This window comes from Phasianus colchicus, chromosome Z (assembly GCF_987193195.1).
Source record: "Phasianus colchicus chromosome Z, bPhaCol1.hap1.1, whole genome shotgun sequence".
NCBI classification, from domain to species: domain Eukaryota; kingdom Metazoa; phylum Chordata; class Aves; order Galliformes; family Phasianidae; genus Phasianus; species Phasianus colchicus.
In genome coordinates this window covers 85,231,297-85,258,641 of record NC_143476.1, presented here as the reverse complement: position 1 = coordinate 85,258,641, position 27,345 = coordinate 85,231,297, and the positions used below count along the sequence as shown (strand labels likewise).

The following is a 27,345-nucleotide window of genomic DNA, read 5'->3' as shown; positions in this document are numbered from 1 at the left end:
AGAAACAAGTCTTTCCTCTGCCTGGCAGCTCACCGTCTCTCCTGTGGACTGCTCCACCAGGTGTTTCCCCACCAGAAACCTAAGTCAGCATCTTTCCTGACCAAAAGTAGGGACAGAAGCTCCAGTCTTATGCTAACTAGGAGATAACATTAATTAGCAAACACACTTAAGATAAACTTCTTTGAAAGTGAGGGAAATGTCACATCAGTATAGACTCTATCAGGTAGGTCTTGATCATTTTTTCTGGCTATAATTGCATTTAATCAAGATAATGTGGTGCCAATGAGGCATTTTGTAAGAGCCTTGTGTGATGGTGTGGTTGCATGTTTCATGTCATTCTGATGGTTTGGTCTGTCACTCCACAATCTTAGTGCTGCTGTCTCCTCCCAGTCTTACAAAGGGGAAACTGAGGCAGAAGAACAGGGGGCACCTTGTCCTTGTGAGCCACCACCAAGCCAGGAGTTCAAACCTCAGATCATGTCAAACCCTGAACTCTTGTTTTTAGTTGATGCATTCAGTTGGCCCGTCTCACCAAAGCCAGAAGCCACGTGGAGGTAGGAGAGTCTCACAGGCTTGCTTATTGCTTTCCTCCTCCTTGAATCCAGCAAAATCACTGTAATAAACAAACACCCAGAGACCTGCATAGGTTGGCTTCCGCACCAAGTAGGATTTCATCCTTTCCTGCCACCGCAGCTTGGCAAAGCCAGGCAACTCTGTATTCTTCATTTAACAAGTCAGAAGAATGATATGGAAAGCAAGGAACTCCCCCAGCCCTCCTAGGTATGAATGTTCAGGCTGATTCAAGCCCTTTCAAGTGGTTTTGTCTCCAGCGATTTGCACTTCCCTGCCTCCCAGCCCTTCCCCAGGTTCCCACTCCTGCCCCTGACGCTGCCTTGCCAAGTCCTTGCGCCACTGTTGTTATTTGTGAAGCGTGAGCAGAGCTGTGACAAGGGAGGGATGTCATTAAACCACGCCGGGAGGAGATGTCAGCCGCCATGCAAGCATCTTCCTGACACTCCACTTTCAAACGATTTCAGAAACGGCACTCTGATGATTTCAGGTTGGGTAGACCTGTCAGCTCAGATGGAGGCCTCAGCCGGCTGCTGGGCCCGTCGCGTACGCAGCCCCGTCCCCACGCACACACAGCCGCACGTCATTATTTTTATGCCACTCCAAGACAGATATCCTTGAATGCCGCTGGAAGTGTCAAACTTTGGAGGCAAGTGAAAGCTTTAACATTTAGAGGGTTCTTGTGTAATGCAAATGAACCGGAAAGGTAGGAAGGCATCCCAAATGCCACTCAATGCATTTATAAAAAGATAAGGTGACTGTGTCCTACCCTAGCGTATCACTTCATTACCGAGTGTCAGCAAAGAGCCTGGCAGCTCAATTGGTTGATGAAATCACATGGCCTAAGTGTTATCTTGCAAAAACACATGAAATTGTTGAGCTCAAACAGCAAAGAAGTATAAATATCCCTGCAGTTTATTCTCATCAGCCAATCAAAGTCTATGGATCTCTTTGTTTCCTTTCATTTTTTTTTTCCTCCCGGTGTGAAAAAAAAATGAAGAATTTCCCACCCAATTTATAATTCAAGATATTTTGCTACCTAATATATTTATATTATTTTCTTCAATCTCTAATTGAAGTGCTTTGTTTATGCATTATTCATCTGATCTTTGTTTTCCATCCTCATTGTTAACTTCCAATGCAATTTTAATAAGCTCGTGGTCAGAGATCGGGGTGGCAGGCACTTTGATGCCGTGTTAATTCACTGACGAAAGGGCAGGAAGAAAGCTCAAGGAAGGAAGCCTTTAAAGCTCATGTTATAATGTGCACCTAATTTTCATAGGGAAAGGTTTCCTGGCTTTGCTGCGGAGGTGCTTGGGTGTCACACTGGCAGTGAGCGAGAAGAAAATGCAATTGCCTGAGTTTCTGCAGATGGGGGGCATTTGTCGTTGCCTGCTGAGGTCTGTGGAAATTACACATACTCTGCTGCTCTTCATCCTTCCAATGTCTCTGCTGAATGGCTCGCACAAGTAAACAGAGCTGAAGGTGATGGATGTGGCATGTTAGACAGGAAAATGGGTTGGTTTTCATGATTTTCTAGTACCTGGGGCAGTGCTGTACAACCTGGAGTGTGCTGCACTTGAGGAACTTGCTTCTCTGTGAGCTTTGGCTGAGCCGTAGGCACCAGAGTCTGCCAGCTGCCCAAATAGGACATAAGTATGGTCTGTTAACTCGAGGTGGTGGGATCTCAGATGGATCTCCGCCTCTTGAATTACTGCTAAGCTGTCTTCTATGAGCAAAAATGCAGAGCTTCTTTTTTAACGGAGATATTGCAGCTCAGTCCAGCTGAGATCTGACAGATTCAGCATCGTGCACACTGCAGCCAAAAGCTTACTTTTCATTTTATTCTTTCCTTTTCAGCTGATCTCAAAAAGACCTTTTGCAGAAGCCAAAGAGTTAATATCAGTGTAGGAATTATAATTCAGCCTGGGAGAAACATTTTTGGATATTCTTGGCATTTCTGGATATCAGCACAGCTGTAGCTCTGTCTTACCAATGAACAAATATTCTTGGCCAAGGTACAAACTCACACAGCCCATTAAAGGCGGCTGCGGTAGGAAGGAGTGCATGCAGCAAGCAGTACTAACTTGAGCTTACAACTGCTGCCCACTGAAAGTTGGCATGGACAGGTAGTGGAAGTATTAAGTGATAAAAGGCATAGAGCATTGAAAGTGACAGGCAGCAGATGTAAATAGAGGTAATTTTGTGCGATAACCCACCAAATTCCATTTTAATGAACTTAGCTCTCCAGTCTCCATGAGACGAGACATTGCTAGACAAGAGAGGGTGAGAGGGAGGTCCAGAAATAGTGTCATGAAGACAGAGGCTGCTAAGAAGTTGCAGCAGCAATCCCGCAGCGTGCACACTCATAGAAGTAAACCCACCAGCCAGCTTCAGTTTGCACCAGTGACAGGAATGGCAATAACACCAAGGATGCCTATGGAAGAATCTGTACTCACAGGATGATGAAAGGAGAGACATGAGGAGTAAATTATGCATTGCACATTCTAACAAGAAGCCTGGCAGCGGATGGTGGAAATAAGGGAGATTTGTGGGAGCGATGTTTGTCTGGTACCACTGCGCCCCTGCCTTCCTATTTTCCTTTGTTTTGCACATTTATTCCCCTTGAATTAACTCATAGAAGAGGAACAGATGCCATCAGGATTTAAAACAACATTTTCAAACTACTGCTTGAATGGAGGCTGTCAGCATTTCCTCTGAATTGTGCAAATCAGTGGCATTGTAATAGGGCTATTGTTTATAGATGGTGCTTTTTTATTAGAGATTCTTCGGGTCAGTTGCTTGCAAATATTTTTCAGAAAAATCAGGAACTGGTTTTAGGAATTCTCTCTATCTAAAAGCATTTAATTTTCAGAAGCTAGAAATAATATATTTTGGTTGTTTTGGAGCTTCCTTAAAACACTGATGTTCTACACTTTCTGGAGCAGAGATTCCTGACTTTGATTCTCTTTCCTCCTGTTTGACTGACAATCATACACATACAGAAGTATGAATGAAGATTCACTATTTCAACTCAGTGGCCTCAGATTTGTTCTTAGATGCAGATGATCAGAAATCTGTGAAACTCGGAATGGAAAAAATCAGAAATGGCATCTTCGTTTTTCTTCTATTTCTTTTTTCTCATCAGGAATATGTGTCAGATTTCCCATATAATAGTTACTGCTTCAGACTCGGTTTTCTCATTGTCAGTGTTTGAAATTACCTCACTTTAGTCTTTGTGTGGGTAGAAGAGATGACCATGCATTCTCTGTTAGAAACTATTTTCATACAAAATGCTTCCCTTGCACATAAAGTTCTCTCATTTAACCTATTGCTGGATATTTCGTTAGTACCACATTGGCAAGCCTGATTCTGAACATGGGAAAGAAACATGATGTAGCTCATGAGTTTACCATAGAGAAAAAAATGGTGCAAATACTGTCCTTCTCTGTAGAAAATGCAATTTTCTACTCCTCTCATCTTATATCTGTTGTAAAATCAACTGGCTTAGAATAAGGGCACTTCCCTCTCAAACCTAGACAACATTAAAAATTTAATTTCTCTCAAAAAAAAAAAAAGTTTTGATGGGAAATTTTTCAGCTTGTCCTTAAACAGCAAGTGTGATGCGACAGCTGTCTTAGTCAAGCCTCTGGTTGTGCTTGGTCGTTCTTAAATGCTGTTAATGGGAATGCAAAACAGTCGTATGCTTGACGGGTAAAAAGGGAAAAATCATCAGAGACTTCATATGTGAGCAGAAAAGGGATTGTCTCCCTTTCCCCACAGATCTGGTCTTTTCCCAGGGCTCAAAAGAACTTGACTGCGTGGTGGGGAACTATCTTTCTAGCAAAAGAGGAGTGAAATGGGGAACAAAAAAAAGAAAGAAAAGGAAAAGAAAATTCCACTTGATTAGCTTCTTAGCATCAGTTGGATGTGACAACTCTTTGAATATGGATGAAGTCTACAAGAGGGATCATCTGCCAGCAGTAGTTGTTACCAAGGAAGTAAGTGATGCTAGAGGTCGGAGGGCACCTGTCTCGCCAGCTAATGAAAGAATTGTGGGAGACAGAGCTTTTCTATCTGATTAATATAAGGGCTGTAATTCCTGCCCTTGCCACCCCCACACCTTATCTGCTCTCTCTTTCAAAGTGATAGTGATACCAAGGCTATTGTTGTTATTGTAAGTGGGATGTGAAAGAGACTATCCTAGCAAGAGCTTTGCCACTTGTAAGTGATATTTTAGCCAGTAACTTGTGCCAATCTCATCCTCCCACGCAGATTCTGGAAGGGAAAAGCAACTCTTTGCTTTATACTCTGCCAGACTTTTTTTCCAATCATGCTGAGAGCTGAAAGTCAGCCCTGATTTTCAAGGGGGAGGAATGCAGTGGTTAGAATGGGCTGATTAAGTGGGAGCATTTATATGGGGGTGGGAGAGTTAGAAGAGAGAATTCAGGAATGCTTTATCTTTAAAGGTGACAAAGAAATTGCAGGATATAAATGTGGTTATAGTGCCTCTGATCAAAGAGAACAGTAATCCAGTGCCCTTCCTCAAGCAGTGACCAGCAGTAGATATTTAAGGATATGCTGCTCTGAAAGCAATGCCTCCTAGTTTTTTTTCATGGAAACTACATCTACAAATAACATAATAACACTCTTTGATAGAGCAAATTCTCAGCTGCAAAACACTTCTTGTCAGCATAATCACCACCATTAGCTTTACATTTTCACCACCAATGGACAAAAGCCTTCATACCACGGACGTAAAAATCTGCCATACCACCACCATCTGCCTCTGACACTCTGGGTCAACACAATAAAATAGGAGTCAATATTTTTGGAGCAGCCCTCATTTAATGAGGTTTCTGATGCTTGTCTTCTCTGTTCAGAGAGTTTTTCATTTGAATAATGTATCCGTGTGACAGCACAAGCTTGAGCCCCCATCTGATACATATAAATGTAGATGAGAACTCCCTCTGTATTTGTGCAGAGGTGTAACGTAAACATAAGGACAAACTTTAATGTTCACATTTGCAGTGCCATGCTCTCTCTGACTGGATATCCATATACATACTGCAGATAAGGAGCAATTTCTGGCTTGTACTACTTCCTGAACCATAAGTGGATGAGGTTCAGACAAGCTAACACTGTGCTATCAATAACAGATATTTTTTACAATTATCAGACATTGACTTAGACTATTTTCTGGCCCAATTTTCAGTGGAGGCAATCTAAAAAATCATATAGATAGTCCTCCTTTTAGTTGCCCTGTGATCTCCATCCCCATCCCTGTGACTTCCACACAAGTAAAAACAGGCAACACCATAGACACAGGCCCAGAACTGTCAGTCTTGGAATAAGTTCAATGAAAGTCTAATGTACATGCAGATTTAGGCATGTAGCATTGTACACCATCTACCATCCACTGCATGGTAAGTGCTGCAATGTGAAGGCAGAACCCACTGAGAAAAATGTGCAGAGAACAAAATGATCATGGAGGCCTCTCCATGTTTTCCAACATATGGCATAAAGCAGGGCTTTCTACCAACAGGTGGTCCCTGTGGTTATGGCAGTAGTAGCCATCCTCCAGCTCAGACCTCCTCACTTACAAATCCTTTACAGGAGCTCATCCTTTACTGCTGTCATCAGTAAGCTTTAGTGATTTTCTAGACCAAATGAATTGACCCATGTATTTAACAGGAAGATCAAAGGTTTTGCTTGGCTTCTCTACTAGTGCTAGTTCATCCCCTTATTCATCTAGGTAGGAAATGCCAGTTAGTGAATTTAAGATGTTGTCAGTGAGTCTACAACTACACACAAGTCTTCTATCACAGAAACAGGTTTCACAGAGTTTAATTAATGCTGAGGATAAGACATTTTCCCCTCCACTGACACAGGAAGAGAGAAGGGGAGTCTGGAACTTCTCCATTGTTGAGCTATCACTCAAAAACTTTGTTACACCATCAATCGATAACGTGCAATTGAGAAAAGATGCATATAGCAAGGCAGCTACTCCCATGATAATGCCCAAGCAGGGTTAGTTATCAGGGGTTGCAGTGAAAGATACATCTATCCCAAGGTATCGTGAATAAAGTGTCCTTCAGCTTCCTTTGAAAGGTAAAGGGAGATGCATAAAAAGCCCATATCCTAACCCAGTCCACTGAAAAGATGTCACGGCTGTTCTACTGAGGCTGGATATAGTTTAATCTCCAGGTATAACATTTTATTGGTTCACACTTTCAAAGATATTGTAGCAGAATTTATTAACAGAACTTACACTCCTTTGGTGTGAAAGTCTTTTCTTGCCACCTGATAAATGCAGAAGCTGGAACAGGGTTAGAGATTGCATTTTTAAGTGGATTTTATCTTTTGCAGATATATATATATAGTTTACCTCTTTTCAGTGTGTGTGCTTATGTAAGTGTGGGTGGTGGGGGAAGGGGAACTGTTTATATCTCACTTCTAATTTTTCCATGCATTTTAAGGTCTAGAAAATAATAAGAAAAAGAAAGTTTTAGTAGAGAATGGATACAGCTAAAAGTTTCCCCTACAGAGTGAATATTTGCACGTAGCAAATAGCAACCTGTGAATTGTTGTGCACTTTTAGTGCCTCTGCCCATAGGCATTTGATCTGAAGATCAGAAGTACTTATTTCTGTGTGCTGGTGCACAACAATGGGAAACCACAGCCCTGTTCAGTTATACATAATCCTGTTAGTATCCTAAGCAGTTTTAAAGAAGGTACTCACTTTTAAACTGGTTTCTCCCACCCTTTCAAAAGTCAGTCTCTAACCTTGCAGATCCTTGAAGTCAAAGACAATGAAATTTTGAATTAAGAAGGATTCTGTTTGTTTGTTTGTTTGTTTTTCCTTTGTGTGTATTGAATTCAGGTACGGGAGTAGGAGTAGCTTTTGAGCCTCATCTACGTTGACAAGTGCTTTAGATATTGCACGACCCCAGCAACAAAACAGTTGAAAGAGTATGAATATACCTATATTTGTAAATAAGAAATGCCAGAGACCTTCTCTAGGAAGGGGCTGAGCTGGCACAGGAGAGCTCACAGCAGTTCTACATAATTCTTTCTCCCAAACAAAATGGCAAAATCCAATCCATCTCCTCTGGAAGGGCAGATCCTTCTATCTCCTGTGGAAGGTCTCCGTGCTGTCTTCCATGCCTCATCCAGGATTCACATGGGACAGGACTTGTTGGCCCGTACCCAAACCATGTCAGATATCAGTCTTGTGCTGAAAGAATGGATGTTTGGGTTACACTATATAGACAATTCCCTGGCATTTTATAGTTTTCTTTGTAGATGTAATGTAAGATGCTCTGCTGGATTATAAGAGAGGAAGCTTTTTGGTCAAATATTTATTCATCGAGAGAAGGAAAAAAAAGTAGGTAAGCACTCAATGGAAATATATGCATGCTCCTATCAAATAATAAGATACTACAATCAATTCAATTGAGTGAAAATGTGAAACTTTTATTTTGCTGATGAGGCATGTTTTAAACAAAGCGTTTTCATTTTCTTTTTCACAATTTCCTTTATTAATCTGCTTACTTTTAATGAAAAAGGAACAAAACATAATGGAAAAAGTTTCATTTGGGGTCAGGAGAATCAATATAGCAACCTGGGAAGTAATATTTTTAAATTATTTTGTTGATGTTCATGCTGGCTAGTGAAGTAAACAATTAGGTATTCAGACATATCTCTCAATCCATAAGCAAGGCTGCCAGCACCTACCCACAGTCCCAGGGAAGAACTTCATTCCCTGGACAGCCTTTGAAATTGGTGGAGGTCTGGGGTAAATGCTGAGCCTGGGTAGTCAGGCTCAGACAGATGGCTGCAATGTGACATACGTTAGATGAAAAGGTTAAAATTGGGTTGTTTTAACCACACTTTCCTTCCACGTGCACGGGTATAGTTTGCCATAGCAGATGGGACCAGTGATCCATCCATCCAGGTACTGTGCCTCCAGCAGCAGTCTGTGCTTGGTGCACAGAGGCATGTGAAGCCCTCCCTCCTGATAGCATCTGGCCAACACACTGAGGGACAGAAAGGACACATTTGTCCCTAAGCACTTCAGCACTGACCTTATGTCCTATTGACACATAAAGAGAAATGCAGATCTTCGGCTCATGCAAGTCCTCTTTGTGCCATGAGAGCTGAGAGAGCCCCTCAGGTTATGTCTAGGCAAAATCCATGAATGGGAGAAGGGAGATCCATCTTTTAGGACAAGAGGCTTGCAGTTACACCAAAGGAGATTCAGGTTGGATATTACAAAAAGTTTCTTCTCAGAAAGAGTGGTGAGGTATTGGAATGGGCTGCCCAGAGAGGTGGCAGAGTCACCATCTCTGAAGGTGTTCAAGAAAAGGATAGGAGTGGCACTGAGGGACATGGCTTAGTGGCATGGTGAGGATGGGCTGATGGTTGGACTAGATGGTCTTAGTGGCCTTTCCAACCTTAATGATTCTGTGATTCTATGAAAAAGCATTTGAGAGGACTGAAAAATGGCCTTCAGGAAGGGTCTGCAAAAGAGGACAGTTCAGGCTCAGGGTAATTCCCTCCATCATGATCTTGTAACTTACAATGTGGGTTCTTGAAATTGAGAATGAATCTATCCTTTATTTAGATTCTTTGAAGGTTCATCCCCCTGCTATAGATTTTAGAATGCTTAAAACCACTGGGCATGGCCAATCCTTGTCAGCAAACAAGTTCCCACTTCTAGCAGCTGCCTAAGTTGGAAGGGCAGAAGACCAGGAACCCTGGTAGAAACAGGCCAGGCTAAGACAGATGGACCATGCACTTGGTCCTTCCTGCTCCATAAAGTCCCACACTGACTCTAAGTGCAGTGTGCTTGAAGCAAACCTGTTCATCTTGGATATTCATTCATTAGAAAACCTTGTTGGGAACCCTTTGATCTCATGTGTAATGGGAGTACACATGGGAGGGTGTGAAGACTAAAGGAAGGAAACAAGATTCAGATCTGCTGGGCTAGGAAGAAGGGTGATTGCTTTAGGAACAGGCTTTCTTGAAATTGTTATCAGAGCCCTAAATTGGTGTTTTATTCTGGAGGGGTGGTGGACTGATGGGGGGGGAGGGGGGAAAAAAATAAAAGCTCGCCCCATTCAGCAGTTCAGATCCAGATCTCCATAACACTTTCAAATGAAGGCGTTTCCACAGAGCACACTTTATTCCCCGAGACACTCTTGAGCTTGAGCAGCAGGGATTTGCATCTGTAAAAAGGACGGAGAGAAGGAGACAGCAAGGCTTAGCCTTTGTATCCATCGCCAGAGCTGGAGGAGGGGACAGCCTGAGGAAGGGGTGCCTGACCCTTACCTGTGAAGCAAAGAGATTGGAACCAAAACAAAAGCATTTTCCCCCTGTGGGTCCACCTTCCTGCTGTTCCCCCAAGTCTAGCAGGAAAATCAGAGCTACAATCTCCCATTGTCAGGGGCTAATAAATAAAAAAATAAAGGCCCAGATTAGATAACAGCAGCCACAACAACAACAAAACAAGTAGCAGCATCAGGGGCAGGAAGGATCAGCATCTATTTTAATTAAAAAATCTGCCTCTATTGATTTTTTTTTTTTTTAAAGAAACACATTTGTAGGGAGATGAAGAAAATGTTCCCCCCTCACCATCTTAGTTCAATGAATGGTGTGTGTGTGCTGCTAGCTACAAATAAGCCTTTGATCATTTTATTGCTCTCTGTAAAACTGAAATTATTTTGCTGTATACTTTCCTTTTTTTTCCTTTTCCTTCAATTGGGAACATTAAGAGGGGAGTGGCAATAGATAGATCTACTTAGGGAACATCCAAAAAAGGGTGGGGAAGAGAGGAAAAAAAACAAATACTCTCAATACAGCAGTGGAGGGGGGGATCAACCTGCCAGCGCCCAGGGCTTAAGCAAGGAAGTCTGCAAACTCCAGCTCAGAAAAACCCAAAATACTGAACGTACTACTCCCAGCTGCCTACACTCCACTCCAAACATTTACAACAATTAGAAGCACTTTGGTGCATTAAAATTGCAGGAGATCACATGCTTGAGCCCAAATTCAGCGAGTGCTCCATTGTGCTCATCCTCATGGGAGAACTGGGATGAAAGAGGCAGAAATTCGAGGTGGTTGTGGCAGAAGGACCGGAAGGACACAAGCAGTGCAGAGCCAAGAGAGAAGAGGTGGAGGTAAACTGCCCACAGATCAGAGATGCAGCACATCTCACCTCTGCTGTCAACTTGCTTTGTATTTGTATGGAAATCGTTTGTGTTTCCCCACTGTAAAATGAGCTTAATACCACTTTTCCTGCCTCCCAGGGCCTCCTGAGGGTAAGCAGATTAAAGGTTTGGAGGCAGCGGGCACCGCAGCAGTAGGGAGCAGAGGCCGGTGCAGTGCAGCCCAGACTCGGGAGGACAACATGCTTACCACAGCCACTCAGGGCTGGTCATGCTGCCTTTGAAGTGGCCGCATCCCACAGCAGTGTGGGGAGAGCTTTGCAGGTGAGGGCAATGAGGCAAAGTATTGCATGGTCAGACAGTGGATTTTAGTGCAGCTACCATCCACCTCACTCTTCAGCAACAGCAGCCGGTTTGGCACACTGGAGCTGACTCTGCTCTGTGGGCAAAATCCTTTGTCGTCATCCCGACTCATTCAAGAGCTGCCCTTAACCTAAGAGAAGGAACTCTACAGTGCTCACAGCCTAGAGCTGGCCTCAGGGACAGCACAGGGATTAGCAGGGAGACAAGAGGGACCAGAGGTGCTAAGGACAGCTCGAAGCACCTCAGGAATAGATCTCATGCCACCCTAGTTGTTGGTGTTATTTTGGACAGTCTTGGAGATACCAGTGTTTTTGCAGAACTTAGGTAGGTTTTCATTTCTGTAAGTCTGTGATTTTCCAGGAGCCTAGGAGATGCACGTAACAGGACATGGTGTGCTATCTGTGACAGCTCCCAAATTCAATGTTGACCAATACATCAACCAGACCTACACATCTCACAGATGCTCTGGAAAAAATGTATTTTCTTTCCTTGTGGATATCATGGCATGAGACATGCCAGAGTGAGGGATTTTGGTCCTTCAGAGCTAATTTTCATTGGCTCCACATCTCCCATTCATAGGCAGCAAGAAAAGCATGAGAGGATGTGTGCATGTGCATGTGTACCCACTATATTAATACATATGTATGTGTATTTTTACATATCAGTTCTATAGGGCTCAGCAACATCAAAAGGAACCTGGATAATCAGAGCAGAAGATATAAAAGATCAAACAGAATATCTTTTAAACAGATCTGAGAAGCTTAATTTTCATCCAATGTTACTGCAGGAGCTTTTCCTTCTTTTTTTTTTTTCTCCTCTCTCTCTGTTTTTTTTTTTTTTTTTTTTTTTTTCCACTTCCATGAGTTTCTTTGATCTGTTTTGATGTCTTTTTCAGCTCCTCTTTCAAAAAAAAAAATTCTTTTAAAACCTTTTTTTTTTTTTTCCCTTTTCCTTTCCCCCAAAGTCATGAAGGCTTCTAAGGGTAAGAAAGTAGTTCCATGCAGCATCTCCCCACACACTTGCCTCCTCACAATGCACATGCAATCCTCAGTCCCTATTCTGCTCAGAAACCTCTGACTCCAGGGCAGAGGGATGAAATTAAAACTGCACAGAGTAAAATGTTATTTCCTTTATGTCAAGGGTTTTCAACTCGGTCATTTTTGAGTCCTGTTCAGGGTTTGAATTGGACTACGTTTGTGGCAAAAGCTGTTCCCTCAGTTGTATGTCTAGCAAAAGGCCAACTTCACAGAGAGAAACCCGGCAGGTTTTATTTCAGACCTGTACTATCAGTTTGCATTGACAAGGATGTGAGCATAAGGTCAGGTCACCTGGGCTTTTCCTTTGATTTCCTTAAGGCCTGTACAAAGTTATTTAACTTCCCAGCCTAACTGCAGAAGTTACTAACTTCTGCACATCTGCTATGCCTATAGGCAAGGACGGAAAATTAAATTTCATCCATGGATGTCACCATGTCACCAGAGAAGAAATGATCTTTCTTCACAGTTTCTTCACATTGGCACGCTTACTGTTCTGGATAGGGGCACCCAAAATCCACCCTCCCCATCTGGTTCTCCCATCTGGTTTGGGGTCCAGGGTTGCTCTTAATTCTCAGCCGCAACATTGCAATGTACCAAATTCCATCACCTCATGCCCTATGTCAACCCTGACCAGCACTTTACCATGTTCACCACATACACCAACAAGGTGTACCTCCTTGTTCCCTCTCCCAGACCAACCCTAAGCAGGCGGCAAGCAGAATCACCTGCATGCCAAAGCTTGTTCTTCCTGCATGAAGGCTCTCCCTCTCTCAGCTGGTACTGCCAGAGCAGTAGGAGGGCTGGCCTGTGCTTCTAATTAATATGATTTCACTCTCCTGGAGTGTCCTCAGAGCCCAGATAAAATGTGGAAAGTGTAAATACTGTACACAGGCACAGACTCACCAGACTGCCTCGTCTTTCAAGCCCGGTTAGTCTTTCTTGCAGCAAGCAGATGAGCTCAGAGAAACTGGGGAAAAAAAAAGACTGAGCTATTACAGCACAAGTTTTGTGTGAAACCAAAACTGCCCTGCAGATTGGAAATCTATTTTCAGTCATTCCAGTTCTTTCCAAAATACTAATAATAATAATTGAAGTTCTGAGGCTTTTCAAGTAATTTTTATCTACCAGCCTCCTCTGAAGTACAAAGCCAGCTCATGCCTGTCAGGCCAGCTGGGCTGAGCTCAATCTGAGACACGGGGTGCCAGAAATTTAATCCTGAATTTCCCAAATCTAATCGAAACGGCACAAGCGGTGATTAATAATTCACCACTTTATTACTGATACGATGCCTCGGACTATCACAGCGTCTGAATAATTGATTTGCCAAGAGGGGTGACATGTCCTTTCCTAAAGCAGAGAAAGTTTGACCGAAGTGTTGCCGTGTAAAGCTAGCTAAATGCTTTTAAATAGTTTGAGTCTAGATATCTGACATTCACTCGGTATCTGAGGACAAGCTGGGAAGAAGCACACAGGGAAATACAGGTCATACATCTAGAAACATGGTTAGAGAACTGGTGCATAAAGCACTGCTTTGCACACAGAAAAAACAAACAAAAAAAACAAAACAAAAAAAAAAAAAAAAAAAAAAAAAACTGCTAAGACTGGAAAAGAAAACAGTGACATTACCAGAAGAAAAAAAACCCTTACCTTAACAAGTGTGTTTGTAGTAGGAATATTAAGTAACTTTAGACTTGACTCATTTGTTCTAACTCCCCTTTCTCCCAGCCTGGTCCCTGCTTTGACTCATGCTGGCTCAGATGTGCTGAGCCTAATGGACTGTGAAGTCCAGTGAAAGAGCTGTGCAAAACTTGGTATTACAAAACCACATTTTGTATTTTCTCAGCCTGGAAGGTTGACAAAAGTCTGACATTCTTGCAATGCCTTCGGTTTAGAGGAAAATTTGGGCAGGAAATTGTACCTCAATGCTCTTGAGTACTGACAGCCAGATCTGAGCCTTGGAAACCCTAGGGGATTGGTATCTAAGCTGAGTATTTCAGCTGGGACAGTAAACAAGTTTTCCATTTCCCATCCAAACCAAAGGCAAGTATTGACAGGTTTCCCCTTTTGTAAAGTAGAGATGCTGTGTGTTGCTGCACTGATTTCCCACCCATTCCCCTGAATGGAATGGCCATCAGAGTACTTTAAACCATTGCTATCATCTAACTTGATGTGGAATCATGAAAAAAACATGGAGAGAGATTTCTGAAGTATTGGAAGGACATCACTGAGGGTCCCATCATGGCCCTGCATTTAGAAGTGTAGAATTTTAATTGTTGCTTTCCTGCCAATTACACAATGTGATTAGTCTACCAGGAGCAAGTGCCGCCTCTGCACGGTTTTTGCTGAGATTTACAGAGCAAAATGGCAGCCTCTGGGACTTTCAGGGAGCAAAACACACAAAAAAAATATTGCATTGTAGATGCTAGCAAAAAAAAACCCACTCATCAGATTTTCTTCCTAGTTTATTTTAGCATAGAAGATTGTACTTCTGAAGCAAATCACCCACTGTTGCTAGTAATGAAGCGGTTAATATAATTGGCCTGTTTTCTCCCCCTCTCCACTTTGCCTTTGGTAGTTAAATAAAAGCAAGTAGTTTTGCCTTATTACTATCATTGTGTTGAAATATTGCATTCAAGGAGTTTAGGGTTTCAAATTGAATGTCAAATATAATATCACAGTGGAAACTTGAAGTGCACAGCTGAGCTGCTCAGCTCTGGAGGGTTAAGGCCTCTAGCACATCTGCCCAATAGCATGCCGAGCAAGTGAGATCCATTTCAGCCCACTGAGCTACCTTCAGATGCTCACCAGGCCTCGCAGGCAGGAGATGGGGGCCCTGATGGATGTCAGGCAGCTGCAGATGGAGGGAAGGAGAGTTTGGTGTAACGAATTGATTGCTGAGGAATTGATTGGAGTTCTGTATCGCCTTAGCTGTAGCAGCCAATCATAACTAATCAGCCCTTTGTCACTTCAGTCTGGAGCAGCATTTGGTGTGGATCAGGGACGGAAAGAATGTCTCTCATTTTCCTTGGTAGAAAGGTTCCTTGCTGGAAAAGAACCGTGGCTGTGGCCGTATATGATTTTTCTACATCAGTGCTCAGAAGCTCAACAGTTTCAAGTTTGAAGCCATTTACTAAGGTCATAGATACAAACTGGTCCAAGTCTATCTCTAGATTACCATTATTTGTTGTGGATTTTTTGTTAGTTAGTCACTTAGCTTGTTTTTTTTGTCTAACTTACACTTTTCTTGAAGGAAACATTAATGACATAAGCTAGATGATGATAGAACTGTACAGTGTGGCATGCTGTATATGTGTTTTTATCCTCTTCTAAATGCAAACTTAAGTGAATTAAATTTTAAATCACTGAGGAGAGCGGGTTAGGCCTATTCAGAGTATGAAAGAACTCATTTTTAGCTGGGAGAGAACAAATTCCCATTCTCCTGAGGTAAATACTTTATTCTTATAAAGGTTGGAGGACTGCCATTGTCCATCTTTCTCATCTTCACTGACACCAGTATAGTTCTGTCCTCCTCACACCAAGACTAGAGTTGTACAAAAAACTGACACAGCAAAACAGTCCTTCAAGTGCTGTGATAATCCTAAGCTTAGCCTACGCTTCCAGTCTGCTGAGATCATGATTTGGAAGTGCCCTAGAAAATTTGTTTGTACTTTAGATATGCTCAAGTCAAGGGTCAAGGAATCCCTTATCATCTCCTTCTTTCCCTTCTTCCCTCATAAATCCCCCCTGAGTACATCCTGTGTAGGACTAAACAGTGTGTCTCCCTCTCTGTTCCACAAAGCTCTGTATCCTGGAGTGTAGGAGCCATCCTCAGACTGACAGTTGAGGCTACCTAGAGGGACTGACCCACCCACTCAGTGCAGGCAGAATGCTCTCAGCTCAGACAGTTGTGCAGGACACCCTGCAAAGCTTGACCTGTCAACATATAATTCATAGCTGCCTGTTATGCCTGGACACTAATTTGAAGGCAGGACAGGATGACGTCAGCTCTCCAAATACATCACTGAGCAAAGAATTTGAGTGTCCCTCAGCCTTTCTCTGCTCAATAGGGAACTTTAATGCACATTGGACATAAAACATATGCAATTTGTATTCAGCTCACAGTTCTGCTCCAAGTCACCCCTGCATCTCAGCGCTGTGCTGAACAGAAATGGACCACAATGGGTTTCATATGGGAAGAAATACTGTTAATTGCTAAAGAGTACCACTGCAGTAGGCATTATCTTCTGATTTTGAAAAAGATTATTATGTTAAAAAGTGCAATTATCAAATGAATTGTGGAATCTGACAGTGCACATTGTAAACCAATTGCAAATTAAAAGAAATTTTTATTAATTCAAGCTTCTGGTAAAGAAATATCATATACCCAAAGCAAGTGAAAATGTATAGATACAGCTATAGTGCAAGTCTACTGAGCAGTGAGAACACCTGGTGTAGGAAATCTTTGGATCAGTTCCATAAATGTAGTACCTTTTCTTCTTTTTTCCTACTCCATGTCCTTGGAGTACAATGAAGAAAGATGGTAAGTTTAGTTGATGCTGTGTCTCTGCTTGTTTATTGTGTTGCACATTATATCGTAAAAGATTAAAAACAAAAGAAACCCAAAAACCTGCAGGGTTAAGTTAGAATTTTATAGCCCTATTGGGAAATAACATGGCAGGAGCAGCAGGCTCATCCTACAGATGCATTATATTTTGTGACAAACTCTGGTGCATGCAGAACATCCATCAATCATCGAGATAATTTTCCATCTCATCAATTATGCAAATTAAACCACAAAAACTATGTTCAAATAACGCTAAGGGCCTGACATAAACCCAGGAAAGCGAGGCAACTTGGAGCGAAGGTTGAAATCCTACCCTCCCTTCACTCTGCCATGCATTGGCTTTTGAGAAGACACACTGCACGTAGCTGCTGTCACAAAACAGTTTTTTTCTTGCTGCCAGCAGCTCAAATATCAGCAAGCCATGGTACAACTGCTAACAGGAGCGTCAGTGACAGAGCTTGAGACTTCTTTGAGTGATATTCGGTGCCTACTCTTTACAGTCCTACTGAGGTTAAAATCTGCATCATGTGTTTGTGAGGCTGTACCACGGACATTAGTGCCTTTGCCCAAAATACCTTGATGCACATAACAAAATGAGCTACAGCTTACTCACTGGGGATTTGGCTTTGGACTGTGGAGGGAGAAGCTTCACGCCTCAGCGTTGAGTTCATTATCCATCAAGTCTCAAATTACTCTACTACAATAAAACTCTTCTCAGTAACTCAGTAAACTTAGTAAACTTAGTAAAACTTCCTCATTTCTCGTATGACTTCCTCCTACTTTTCTTCCTTTGCTCCACCATGAAATGACTTAATGAATGGAGTCACAACCAAAGAGAATAAATTCATTCATTTTGAAACAGCCACATGGGTTCTCACTTGCCCATGTGAAGATGCTGTCATTCTCCTCTTCCTCAAAGGTATAACGTCATAGCAGGAGTTAGATATCTCAGAGCACAAAGCTCAAAGTGACAAAAATGATAGTGAGTAAGACATTTGTTAGCTTTTCAGAGCTTTGGAGTAATCTTACAATCAAAGCTGCTGTCTTCTCACTGTTGCCATATTGTCATCAGGGGGCATAGAGGAACTAGAGAGCCTGGTGCTGATAGTGTTAAAAGTAACTGCTGAGTAATAGAATAAGGATTACTCCTCAATATGCTGGCTATTGAATAAGAATAATAAGAAAGGCCACACAGAAGGGTTCATCTTTCTCAACTTTGTTTACCTCACTGACTCAACTGACTGAATATGTGCATACTCAGCATTTGTGTCTGTGATCAAGTCTCACTTGGGTGCTTCTGTACTCAATTGTGAGCCTAGCAGCATGGTCAGTGGAGTTTGTTCAAGGTTCATTTCAGCCCAAAGTAATTTCCATCTTTTGGTGTGAGGAATCCTGTCCTAAAGAGTACTAACTGTATGGATGAAATCTCAGTTTCTATTAGGGGCATCTGAATATCCAGTTAAAATGTCAACACTTATATTTCAAAAACTTACTGTTAATGTGGGGTCCATTACATTACAGTTGTCCCATTTCTGGAGAATCTAGTTTTAAGCATTCAGAGTTATTTTGAACTACTGAGAGAATAAGTCAGTGATTATGAGATTCCTTTGGTTCTGAAGCACTCTGCTTATGAAAATTTGACATTTCTTCCAGTTTCCAAAGACCTTTTGAGTTTTGTGAACATTAAAATGGCATTGTCTCCATTGGTATGTAGAGTACTTTCACATCAAGGGTAGTCCAAACACGATGTTCGGAGAATGAAATGTTGCCCAGTCAAAAAGAAAAGATTTGCAGACAAAGGGAAAAAATGATATATTTTTCTTGTCAAAGGACAAGGTGTTTTTCTTCCAAATGCAAGCGTTGTAGGAAAAAAAAAAAATCCCAATTTTTTAAAAAGCAATCTATCGGTCCATCTGTTTTTCTGCCTGTTGTTTATCTGTCTATCTATCAATGCACCAGAAAGCTTGGGAAAAATTACAGATATTCAGAAAGATTGTTTTTATCAGTACATCCACACCAGAAAACTGTTTTTCCTCTACAAATTATTACTAGTGGAGCTGTTTGATTGCTTTTTTCCTCCTGCCCCTCCAGTTCTGATCACAAATGCATTGTTTGTACTCCCTGTTGGTCAAATTCCACATTTGGTATGCGACCACCAGCTCTTAAATGTAAGCAAAGAACTATACTCCACTGATTTGTGTCAGTGAAGCTGTATTTGGGAGATAATTGTTCACTGGATTTATTTATTATAGTCACTACCACAGGATCTGCATCACAGTATGGTCACAGCATGTCTCTGGAAATAAAGCAAAATGAATTGTATAAATAAATCGGGTACATTAACTCAACATGAGCTTTGCAAGCAGCAATATAGTCAGTAGAACATACTAGTGATAGTGACAGGATGTTATATACTCAATGACACATGCTAACGAAGGTAACAAGAAGCATTTATTCCATAAAGCATACAAATATCATGTAGAGACAGAGGAAGTTTGAGTCACATCCAACTAAAATGGCTTGTTTCTGGCAGGTGAACTGCACCTGACAGATGTCCTCATATACATCAGCACCTTGCAATGATCTTTGTACCCAGCCCAACTCATCTCTCATTAGCAAGACATTTCATTACCAGTCTGTGGGACCATTCTCTCAGCACTGCTGATTTCTGTCTGCCCAGCAGAAATACTGTCCTAGCCAAGAGCCTCCTGTAGCTGCCTGTCTAGCCAGAAAGGGAACTTGGCACTCAGCAAAACCCACCAGCTCAGGAGGCACCTGAGGCACTTGCAGTCATGTTTCCTGAATATTGCTCACTGCTGTCACACCAGGCTCTCTTTTCTGAAAAGATAACCCTACATCCTGTAAGAGAATTATTTGCTTCTTAACTATTTTTTGCTTTTTATCTCCCTTCTCCTACTCTCCACCTAAGGGAGAACTCCCAATGGGACTCTGATTTCTAGTTCTTTTAGTGGAGAATATCCACTGACAATGAGTTCTGCACTGACTGGAGAGCATAGGGAAAAGAATAGGTAAAAGAAGTTGTAGTAAAAGTTCTTCTCTCCCTCTAAAATTATGAGTCTCCAGTTATGTAAGTAGGAAAGAGAGAAAGTTCTCAAGTGTTTGCCTACCATGTAGAAAGGAGCAGTATCACTGCAATGGCTTGTGATTGTTCAGAAATAGAGGTGGTTCTACATTGGAGCCTTCCTTTAACTGTGGGAGGGATCTCTGACCACTTAAGGTATTTTGACCTTCACAGCATTGCTGCCCTGTGATCTGCACAACCGTCTTCAAGACAACTTGCCCGAGTTTCTCCTGCCTTGGATAAATATTACTGTAGCTCAACTGTGTTTGATGCAAAGTCCATTGAAATTAATGGACTTTGAAATTAACCTAAAGAGCAATCCTAGAGGTTAGACCACCCTCACTTGAATAAATTTTTAACCCAGTTTCTTAACCCATAGCCTGGATTCCAACATAAGCAAGTGGGAAGTGCAGCCCGCAAAACAGATCAGCTCATGAAATGAGCTTAGTAAGGATTAGGGAAAGGGAGATCTAGGAGAAGGCTCCAACTAGGAGGTCATAATGCACCGGTGCATCTTCCTATCTCAGACATAGGTTAACACTGAAACGGTCATGAAGGCAGATGACATTTCTTCACATGTATATTCTTAGATGCAAAGAACAGAACCGTCAATTTATTTACCTGTTCCTTCTGTTCCTTTTCCCTGTCTCTGGTCTGTGTTCATGCACTGCACCTAACATTATGATATACTGAGGTGGGATCTCCTTCTCTGCAGAACGTATTCAGAGAACCAAATCCTGGAAGAACTGCCAGTCAACACTTTTCCACCTCTCCCCCCTCCCCGGCCCCCCTCCGCCACGTGCACCTGTAAATTAAATAAGAGCTGATTCATGCATTAATTTGCCAAAATGCTGGAGGGACCGTGTAGTTTAGCTAGTAGACCATAAAAGGTACTTTACAACTCTTTCATTCTCTCTTCATACTCAGCTTGATTCTCTCAACCACAGGTTTTAATTAGAGAAAAACTTTGTTTTGGCAGTTTCCAGGTCATGAAAATCCTGTAGTCTGTTAATGCAAGCTGTAGAACAGAAGTGATTATGGACTTACTGAAGGAAGGGACAGTTGTACAGAAAATGAAATGCGTGCATGCATGCGTTAATGTAGTTGACATAACTCAGGTGGAAATTAATGTATCAGAAACACCCTGCCACAGCTCCATCTTAACATGAAGAAGCATAATTTATGCCACTTAGAACTAGTTTCTCCTTTCTTCCCTCTTCTCATACCTGTTATTTCCTTTTTTAAGAAATGTTTTACCTTTGAACAGTTTTCCCTCCAAGATTCAGAAACTGATGAACAAAGACATCAGCTTAAGTGCTGCATTTCCATCAATATGTAATGTAATATAGAATTAAATCCAGTGAAATCTTTACTCCATCAGCTTCTGAGTGACTCATTTAGGCACTTTGTAGGAAGATAACCACAACAGTGCCAGAGCTAGTTCAGCTCATTTTGGTCAAAAGAGACTAACATCCATGCAATCTAAGCTCCCCCAAACCAAAGGCTGTTCCTAACTCTCTTCACATGGTCTAATGGATGCCATCCATCCCCATGGCAGAAAGCTGGACGATCTCTTTCAATCCAAGCCATTCTGTGTTCTGTCACACATCCCTCTTCCCTTGTTCACCATCACCTTGCAGTCCCCATTCAGTGTCACAGACTCATCCATCACTCTCTCCTCACTGGCCACTCTGTGGCACTCCAAAAAGGAAGGTTTAATTCTGCTTCTCTGTTCTCTGAACAAAATTATATCAAAAGCAAAACACATCCTTTTAGCTAAGAAAACCCTTCCTAGAGCTACTATATTTGGCCACTGCATAACCCTGTGATTTATATTCATTAACATCATAAACATTACTGGGAAATTTTTCGACCCGGCCTGTCTTCTTCAAGCAATAAAAAGTGAATGACTTCCACCAAAAACTCTTTTGTCACAGCAGCAGGAGACCCATTTTTTGAAAACATGGTTACTTTGCCTCAGCTTGGAGCAGAAGTCAATGGGTGCAGCTCTCTAGATTTATAAACATTTCTTAGAATTAATTTATCTCTGAAGTCTAACATCTTCCATGTAGTAGTACCTGTCAGATACAAATGATTCAGCTATGCAAGATGAAATCCCAATATGTCGATATGATCTACTGTAGAAACAGGTTATTTTTCTTTCCCTTTTTTCCAATATTAGACAACTAAGTCTCCATCCAGAAACAAAGAAACAAAAGAAACCGCACAGCATTCCCAACAGCAGTCAGATGTTATTTTTAATAGCAGCCTAACTGAAAGGGTGAGAAATTCTTGATGAAAGCAGTGCTGCTTTGCAGCATCTCAGTTCTGCATGATTTTCCAGACTTTTTCATAAATTTCTTTGTTTCTGCCATATATTTTTGTTTTTTAGAGATTATTGTCCTGGTGATGTTTTTATCTTTTCGGTCCAAACTGAGATAAGTTCATTCGGGTGTTGTATGCCTCTGTCACACTTTTCACTTGGCTTTTTTTTATTCAGTACAGCTGTGGTTACAGGAGGATTATAGCAGATACAGCTTGATCTTACAGGGCTTTTTTTTATCAATTTACAGCAGCAGAGTTAAGATCTCATATTCCGATTTGCAGGAGGTAATCTTCAGAAATGAAATTTGTTGAAAGTTCATTTTGTATCCCTCTTATGTCAGATGCAAGAAGGAGATGAAGCACCTTGTTTCTTCTGTAAGAGGCTAAGATTAAAAGGAAAAGATACTGCTCCTATTTCATTCTCATATGGTCCAGCCTTTCAGGTCAGTTTGTTGTCTGTCATTCCAGAAACGCATCCACTGTGATTCATGGAGCAGTGAAATGACTTTGAAAAGGCTTCCCTGAGACGTTAACATCTCCCTAATAGATATGTGGCATACGCAGAATAAAGGCCCCACTATGCGTAGCTGTTTTATCATTGTGTATAGAAGAATGTCCTCTTCGGATGATAAAAAAAAAAAAAAAAAAAAAAAAAAAAAAACAATGTATAAATGAGTAGATAAATCAGAGAAAGCATAATGAAAGTATTCACGGAGAGGCATGAGAAAACTAGTGAAATGGATGTATTTATCACTTCTAGCAATGAAGGCAAGATAACTGTGTGAGGTGACAGATTTAAGATGTGGCATGTTTGTGAGGTCTACACAAACTGCAATTAAGAGAAGGTTGAAAATGAAGAAAGCCTTAGAGAGACTATGAGACTGTCGAGATCTTTTCGATGGTGGAAGTATGGTTCTCCCAGTGAAGTGGCAGAGGCTCTTCTGATTATGTTGTCTAATTTGAAATTGGATCAGACAAAGTAGTTAATTTCCTGTAACAACAAGCTGCGCTGAAACTTGAGGTGAGTTAAATTATTCTAATTGGCTTTGGGAGCAGAAAGAAGGAAGAGTCTACTGTGATGATCAAAGAATTTTAGTTTGGACATCACTGTGCAAGAAATTGTTCATTAAAGCAGCAATAACTTCTACCTAATGATTATACTTAAACATTTCTGAGAAGCAGTGAGAAAACTCCTGCTCTCAGCATTAGCCTACCTGTCTGTTCTGTGCTTTGCATTTTACACCCCAACTATATAGAGCGGAAAGTGAATTCTAATCTCAATAGCTACATTATCCATCCCAAAATTCACCCTCGCTCCTCACTCTCAGAAGTATGCCCTGTCTGCAGAAGGACCACTGCCATCACCAGCCTGTCACTTAACTGTATAAGTAATGAGGAAAATGGGGGAAAAGTACGTAGTGGAGTTGAAGCTATAAGAAGTCACTTCCCTGGCATTTTTTTTAATTATTTTTTTTTAAAGATCAAAAAGTACTTTACAAACATTCAACTATTAAAGTCTGCGCAAGCTTTGATAACATGTGTTCCTGGGATTTGCATTCTGTACTGCTTATTACTAACACTATTAATAATACTGTTTTGCATTAGAGCAGCAAATAGAGATCTTAATCAGGGCCTGCAGGCCTCTTTCACTAGATACCACAAGCTTATATAATTACAACAATGACTGTTTTCAGGCCTACAGCTTTACAGGGTTTGGGTGGGATTTATCTCACCTAACTTTCACTATCTGAAAACAGGGAGCACAAGGTTGTAAAATGAGCATGAGTGGCATGGTTAGAAGCAAACGAGCTGTGTTTCAGTCAGCTGTGGTTTACTGGGATTGTGCAAGTGTATGCTCACGTAGTAGTTTGGGATATCCAGGGAGGGAAATAATGTGCTCTTACAATTTTATGAGTTTTAAATGTTTGGTAAATTCATGAAAATTAGCAGTCTACTCTGCATGTTTGCGTGTGTACATACTTGGAATGGTTTGTATGCCCATCTGCATGCAGACAGAAATATATGTACAGATAGATGGATATTTTTATATGACTCATTCCTATATTGCCTTTCCTTAATGGATGCTATTTTCTTCTTTTGAAGCCATCCCTGGCTAGCATATCAATCCATATTATGTAGACATCATTGAGAGAGGCATAACAAGAAGCAATGGCTTGAATCCTAAAACGGAAACATTTAGCTTAGACATTAGTTAAAAAAAAAAATATCTTAATGATAAGGCCAATTAGGCACCAGAATGAGGCACTAGAGGTGTTTTCAGAGGACGTTAAGAAAAGGACTTACATCAGGATAAGGAAGAAAATTTTGCTTGTAATACAAGTGTTTCAGGGAGAGATATATACATATATATATATGTGTGTGTGCATGTATATGTAAAATGCATAAACATCATTTTGTATTCTGTGTATTTATTTACATTCAGATGCGCATATGTGATAAGGATTTTGTTTGCATATGTGAGTGTGTGTGTTTGTGTGCCTGTGTTTACCTAAGCACAAATGCAGCACACTTAAGCATCACAGATATGAAACTCTTTGGTCCAAGCTGAACTTTGGGACTGCAGTCTCTAAGAAACAATTCTGTTACTCTTTGCTTGTTTAGCTGACACTTGTGACAAAATAAGGTGTTGCAAGGTGAGAGGGAGGTGCTTTTGTGCGCACACTTCACAGCAGGTTCCAGCTGAAGTGTTAACAGGACCTACCCCGAGATCATCCACTCCTAGTTCATCTCTAAGGCTATGGGATGGTGAGCAACCTCCCCTGGTCCAGCCAATCAGTTATGCAGATTCCTTGTTTCAAGACTGCGGTAAATCCTATTGATTTCCAACGACAAGTTAGCCAAATTGCTCACCACAATTTTAGAAGCAAAAATGTCTTCCTTCAGGCCACAGAAACTTGTGGCAGAGCCAGAGATTAATTCCAGACCTTCCAAACCCTAAATATCGCCGTAACTGCTAGAGAGTACAAATTATGCTACAGGAAAGGGCCAAGCTGTTTTACAGTGATGTAGGAATCATAGAAACATAGAATGACCTGGGTTGAAAAGGACCACAGTGCTCATCTAGTTTCAACCCCCTTGCTATGTGCAGGGTCACCAACCATCCAGGTCAGGCTGCCCAGAGCCACATCCAGCCTGGCCTTGAATCCCTCCAGGGATGGGGCATTCCACAACCTCCTTGGGCAATCTGTTCCATCAATAAGTAATCTTTTTGCTTATAAGAATTAAGTAGGAAGGCAGTACCAAGCATGCTCAAAAGTCCCAGACTGAGCTAGCACTGACGGAAGATGGAGGAAGAAAGTTGTACTGTTCTACTCACTCTAAATCATCCTCTCTCTGGAAACAAGTTGGGCAGTGCAGATGCTCGTGGCATTCCTAGATATCTTTCCCAAGCAACCAGCCCTTCAGTGGCCGGGGAATATGAAGCCCATCCCCAACACACTGCTTCACTTTGTTTTTCTTGGGAATAGGAGCTAAAAGAAGTCTCGATATGGTAGCTCCTGGCACTCCACTTCCCACAGTTCCCTTGCTCGCTTTCCCTCTCTCTTTCCTATTTTTTCTGGACAGCAAATTTCATTCCAAACAGAAAGGATGAAAATGTAATGGGTATGCACAAGAAAAAGCCAGCACTATGGAGTCAAAAAGCCATTCAGAATTAGAGACCCACCTTTGGACTCTGCCAAACTGAATTCTGGAGCTGTTTCTGCATGCATTCATATGCATAACATGCATACATGTATGTGTGTAAGAACAGATGCAGTTTAATTTTCCAGGACAGATAAAGACAGGCTTAAAGTTCTCCTTCCCTGGATTAGCTGGTCCATGAGCATCCAGCGCCAGCAGACTGATGCCCTCCATCAGAGCAGTGACAGAGTGGCTTTTTTATGCTATTTCCCACCAGTTTACTTGAACCTCTTGGCAGTGCAGGATAATAAGAATTAGATGAAGCTAAATTGGCCTTTTTGCTGGAACGGACAAAAAGAATGCTTATATGGTGGGGAAGTTTTGTGGATACTGCTTCTCTGAAAAGTAAGTGTTTTGGTCTATAGGTGTGCAAGCTTAATGACACCACCGTGTTAATAAAAGTGCTCTGCTAATCCAGTGATGTGTGTCACCTAGCCTCAGCTATGGATGCTCTACAGAGAGCAGGGCTTTGCAGTCTTACTGCTTGAGCTTCTTGCATGGAGGTAGCCTGAGAACCTGGCCTGTACCCTGAGCAGTTATCACTCTCAGCTAATTGACTGGGCAGCATGCTGGAAAATATGTTTTTATGTAGAATAAAAGTGTCTCTGGAAGCAGTGCTTTTCCTTCAGCAGTTTGTTCAGGCTGGGTAAGATACAGTCCAGCTATTCTGAAATCAGCAATGCCATTTCAGATTTACACCAGGGTAACTCCTGCAGCACATGGCTCTGTCACGGGAAATGAAACTCAGACAGGCTTCTAGCAGCGCTTGGGTAGCATAGGAAGGATAAGAATGGAAGATTTGGTCAGGCTGACAGATTTGTCTGTTCCTGCTCCTCACCTGTAATATCTGGAAAAAAAATATGTTTCAGGGGGAAGCTGTTGGATGAATTTTGTTATGCTCGTACAATAGTTCCCTGGCAGGAACAGAACAGTTCTATGTATTTATGAATAGCAGTGGTGACTTTCAGGTAGTGTGAAAGCTAGGTACATCTGTGCATGGAGAGACCATTGCACAGTTTGATCCTGCAAACCCCTCTGTGGGTACAAGAAGGTAGTACCTCTGTTGCAATCACACTCTAACCCACAGGAGGTCAGCTCTGGCAAGATACTTCGTTGTTTCTTCTTGCAAAATCACATAGCAAAAAAACTATAAGGAATCACAAAGAAAGGTACAGAACTGCCCAGTTGTTAGATATGCCATCTAAAAACATATTTTGCTTTGTTACCTAGGCAGCAGTTCACCTCAGATTCCTTCTTTTCAACAAAAAGTGAGCTTCCTTAATCACATCACCTAAACCTAAAATGACCTGAAAAAAAGTATTTGCTCCTAACCCTGCCTCTCTGACTGAGCTCTGCTGCTAAAAATCACAGCCTAGGACTTCAGTCCTTCTGGTCAGGTCTGTTTTCCACACATGGAGATGAATAGGCAAACCTAGTCTCGGTTGGATTCTTTGCTATGGCTTTGTATCCTTCTGTCTTTAATGTTATTTTCTGTAATAGATGTTTTAAATGATATGAGGAACTTGGTAAATT

The 27,345-nt window shown here is 41.6% G+C and overlaps 1 protein-coding gene and 1 long non-coding RNA gene across 13 annotated transcripts in view; one reads left to right on the top strand and one right to left on the bottom strand.

Moving 5' to 3' along the window:
• CELF4 (CUGBP Elav-like family member 4) overlaps positions 1-27,345 on the top strand; it is a 716,519-nt gene that overhangs the window by 522,722 nt on the left and 166,452 nt on the right. The window lies entirely within an intron of this gene.
• LOC149913170 (uncharacterized) lies at positions 9,924-13,908 on the bottom strand. The gene is made up of 3 exons (XR_016461593.1): positions 13,787-13,908; positions 13,043-13,106; positions 9,924-10,021 (listed from the first exon to the last, which is right to left on the bottom strand). It is a non-coding gene; the product is annotated as an uncharacterized LOC149913170 (long non-coding RNA).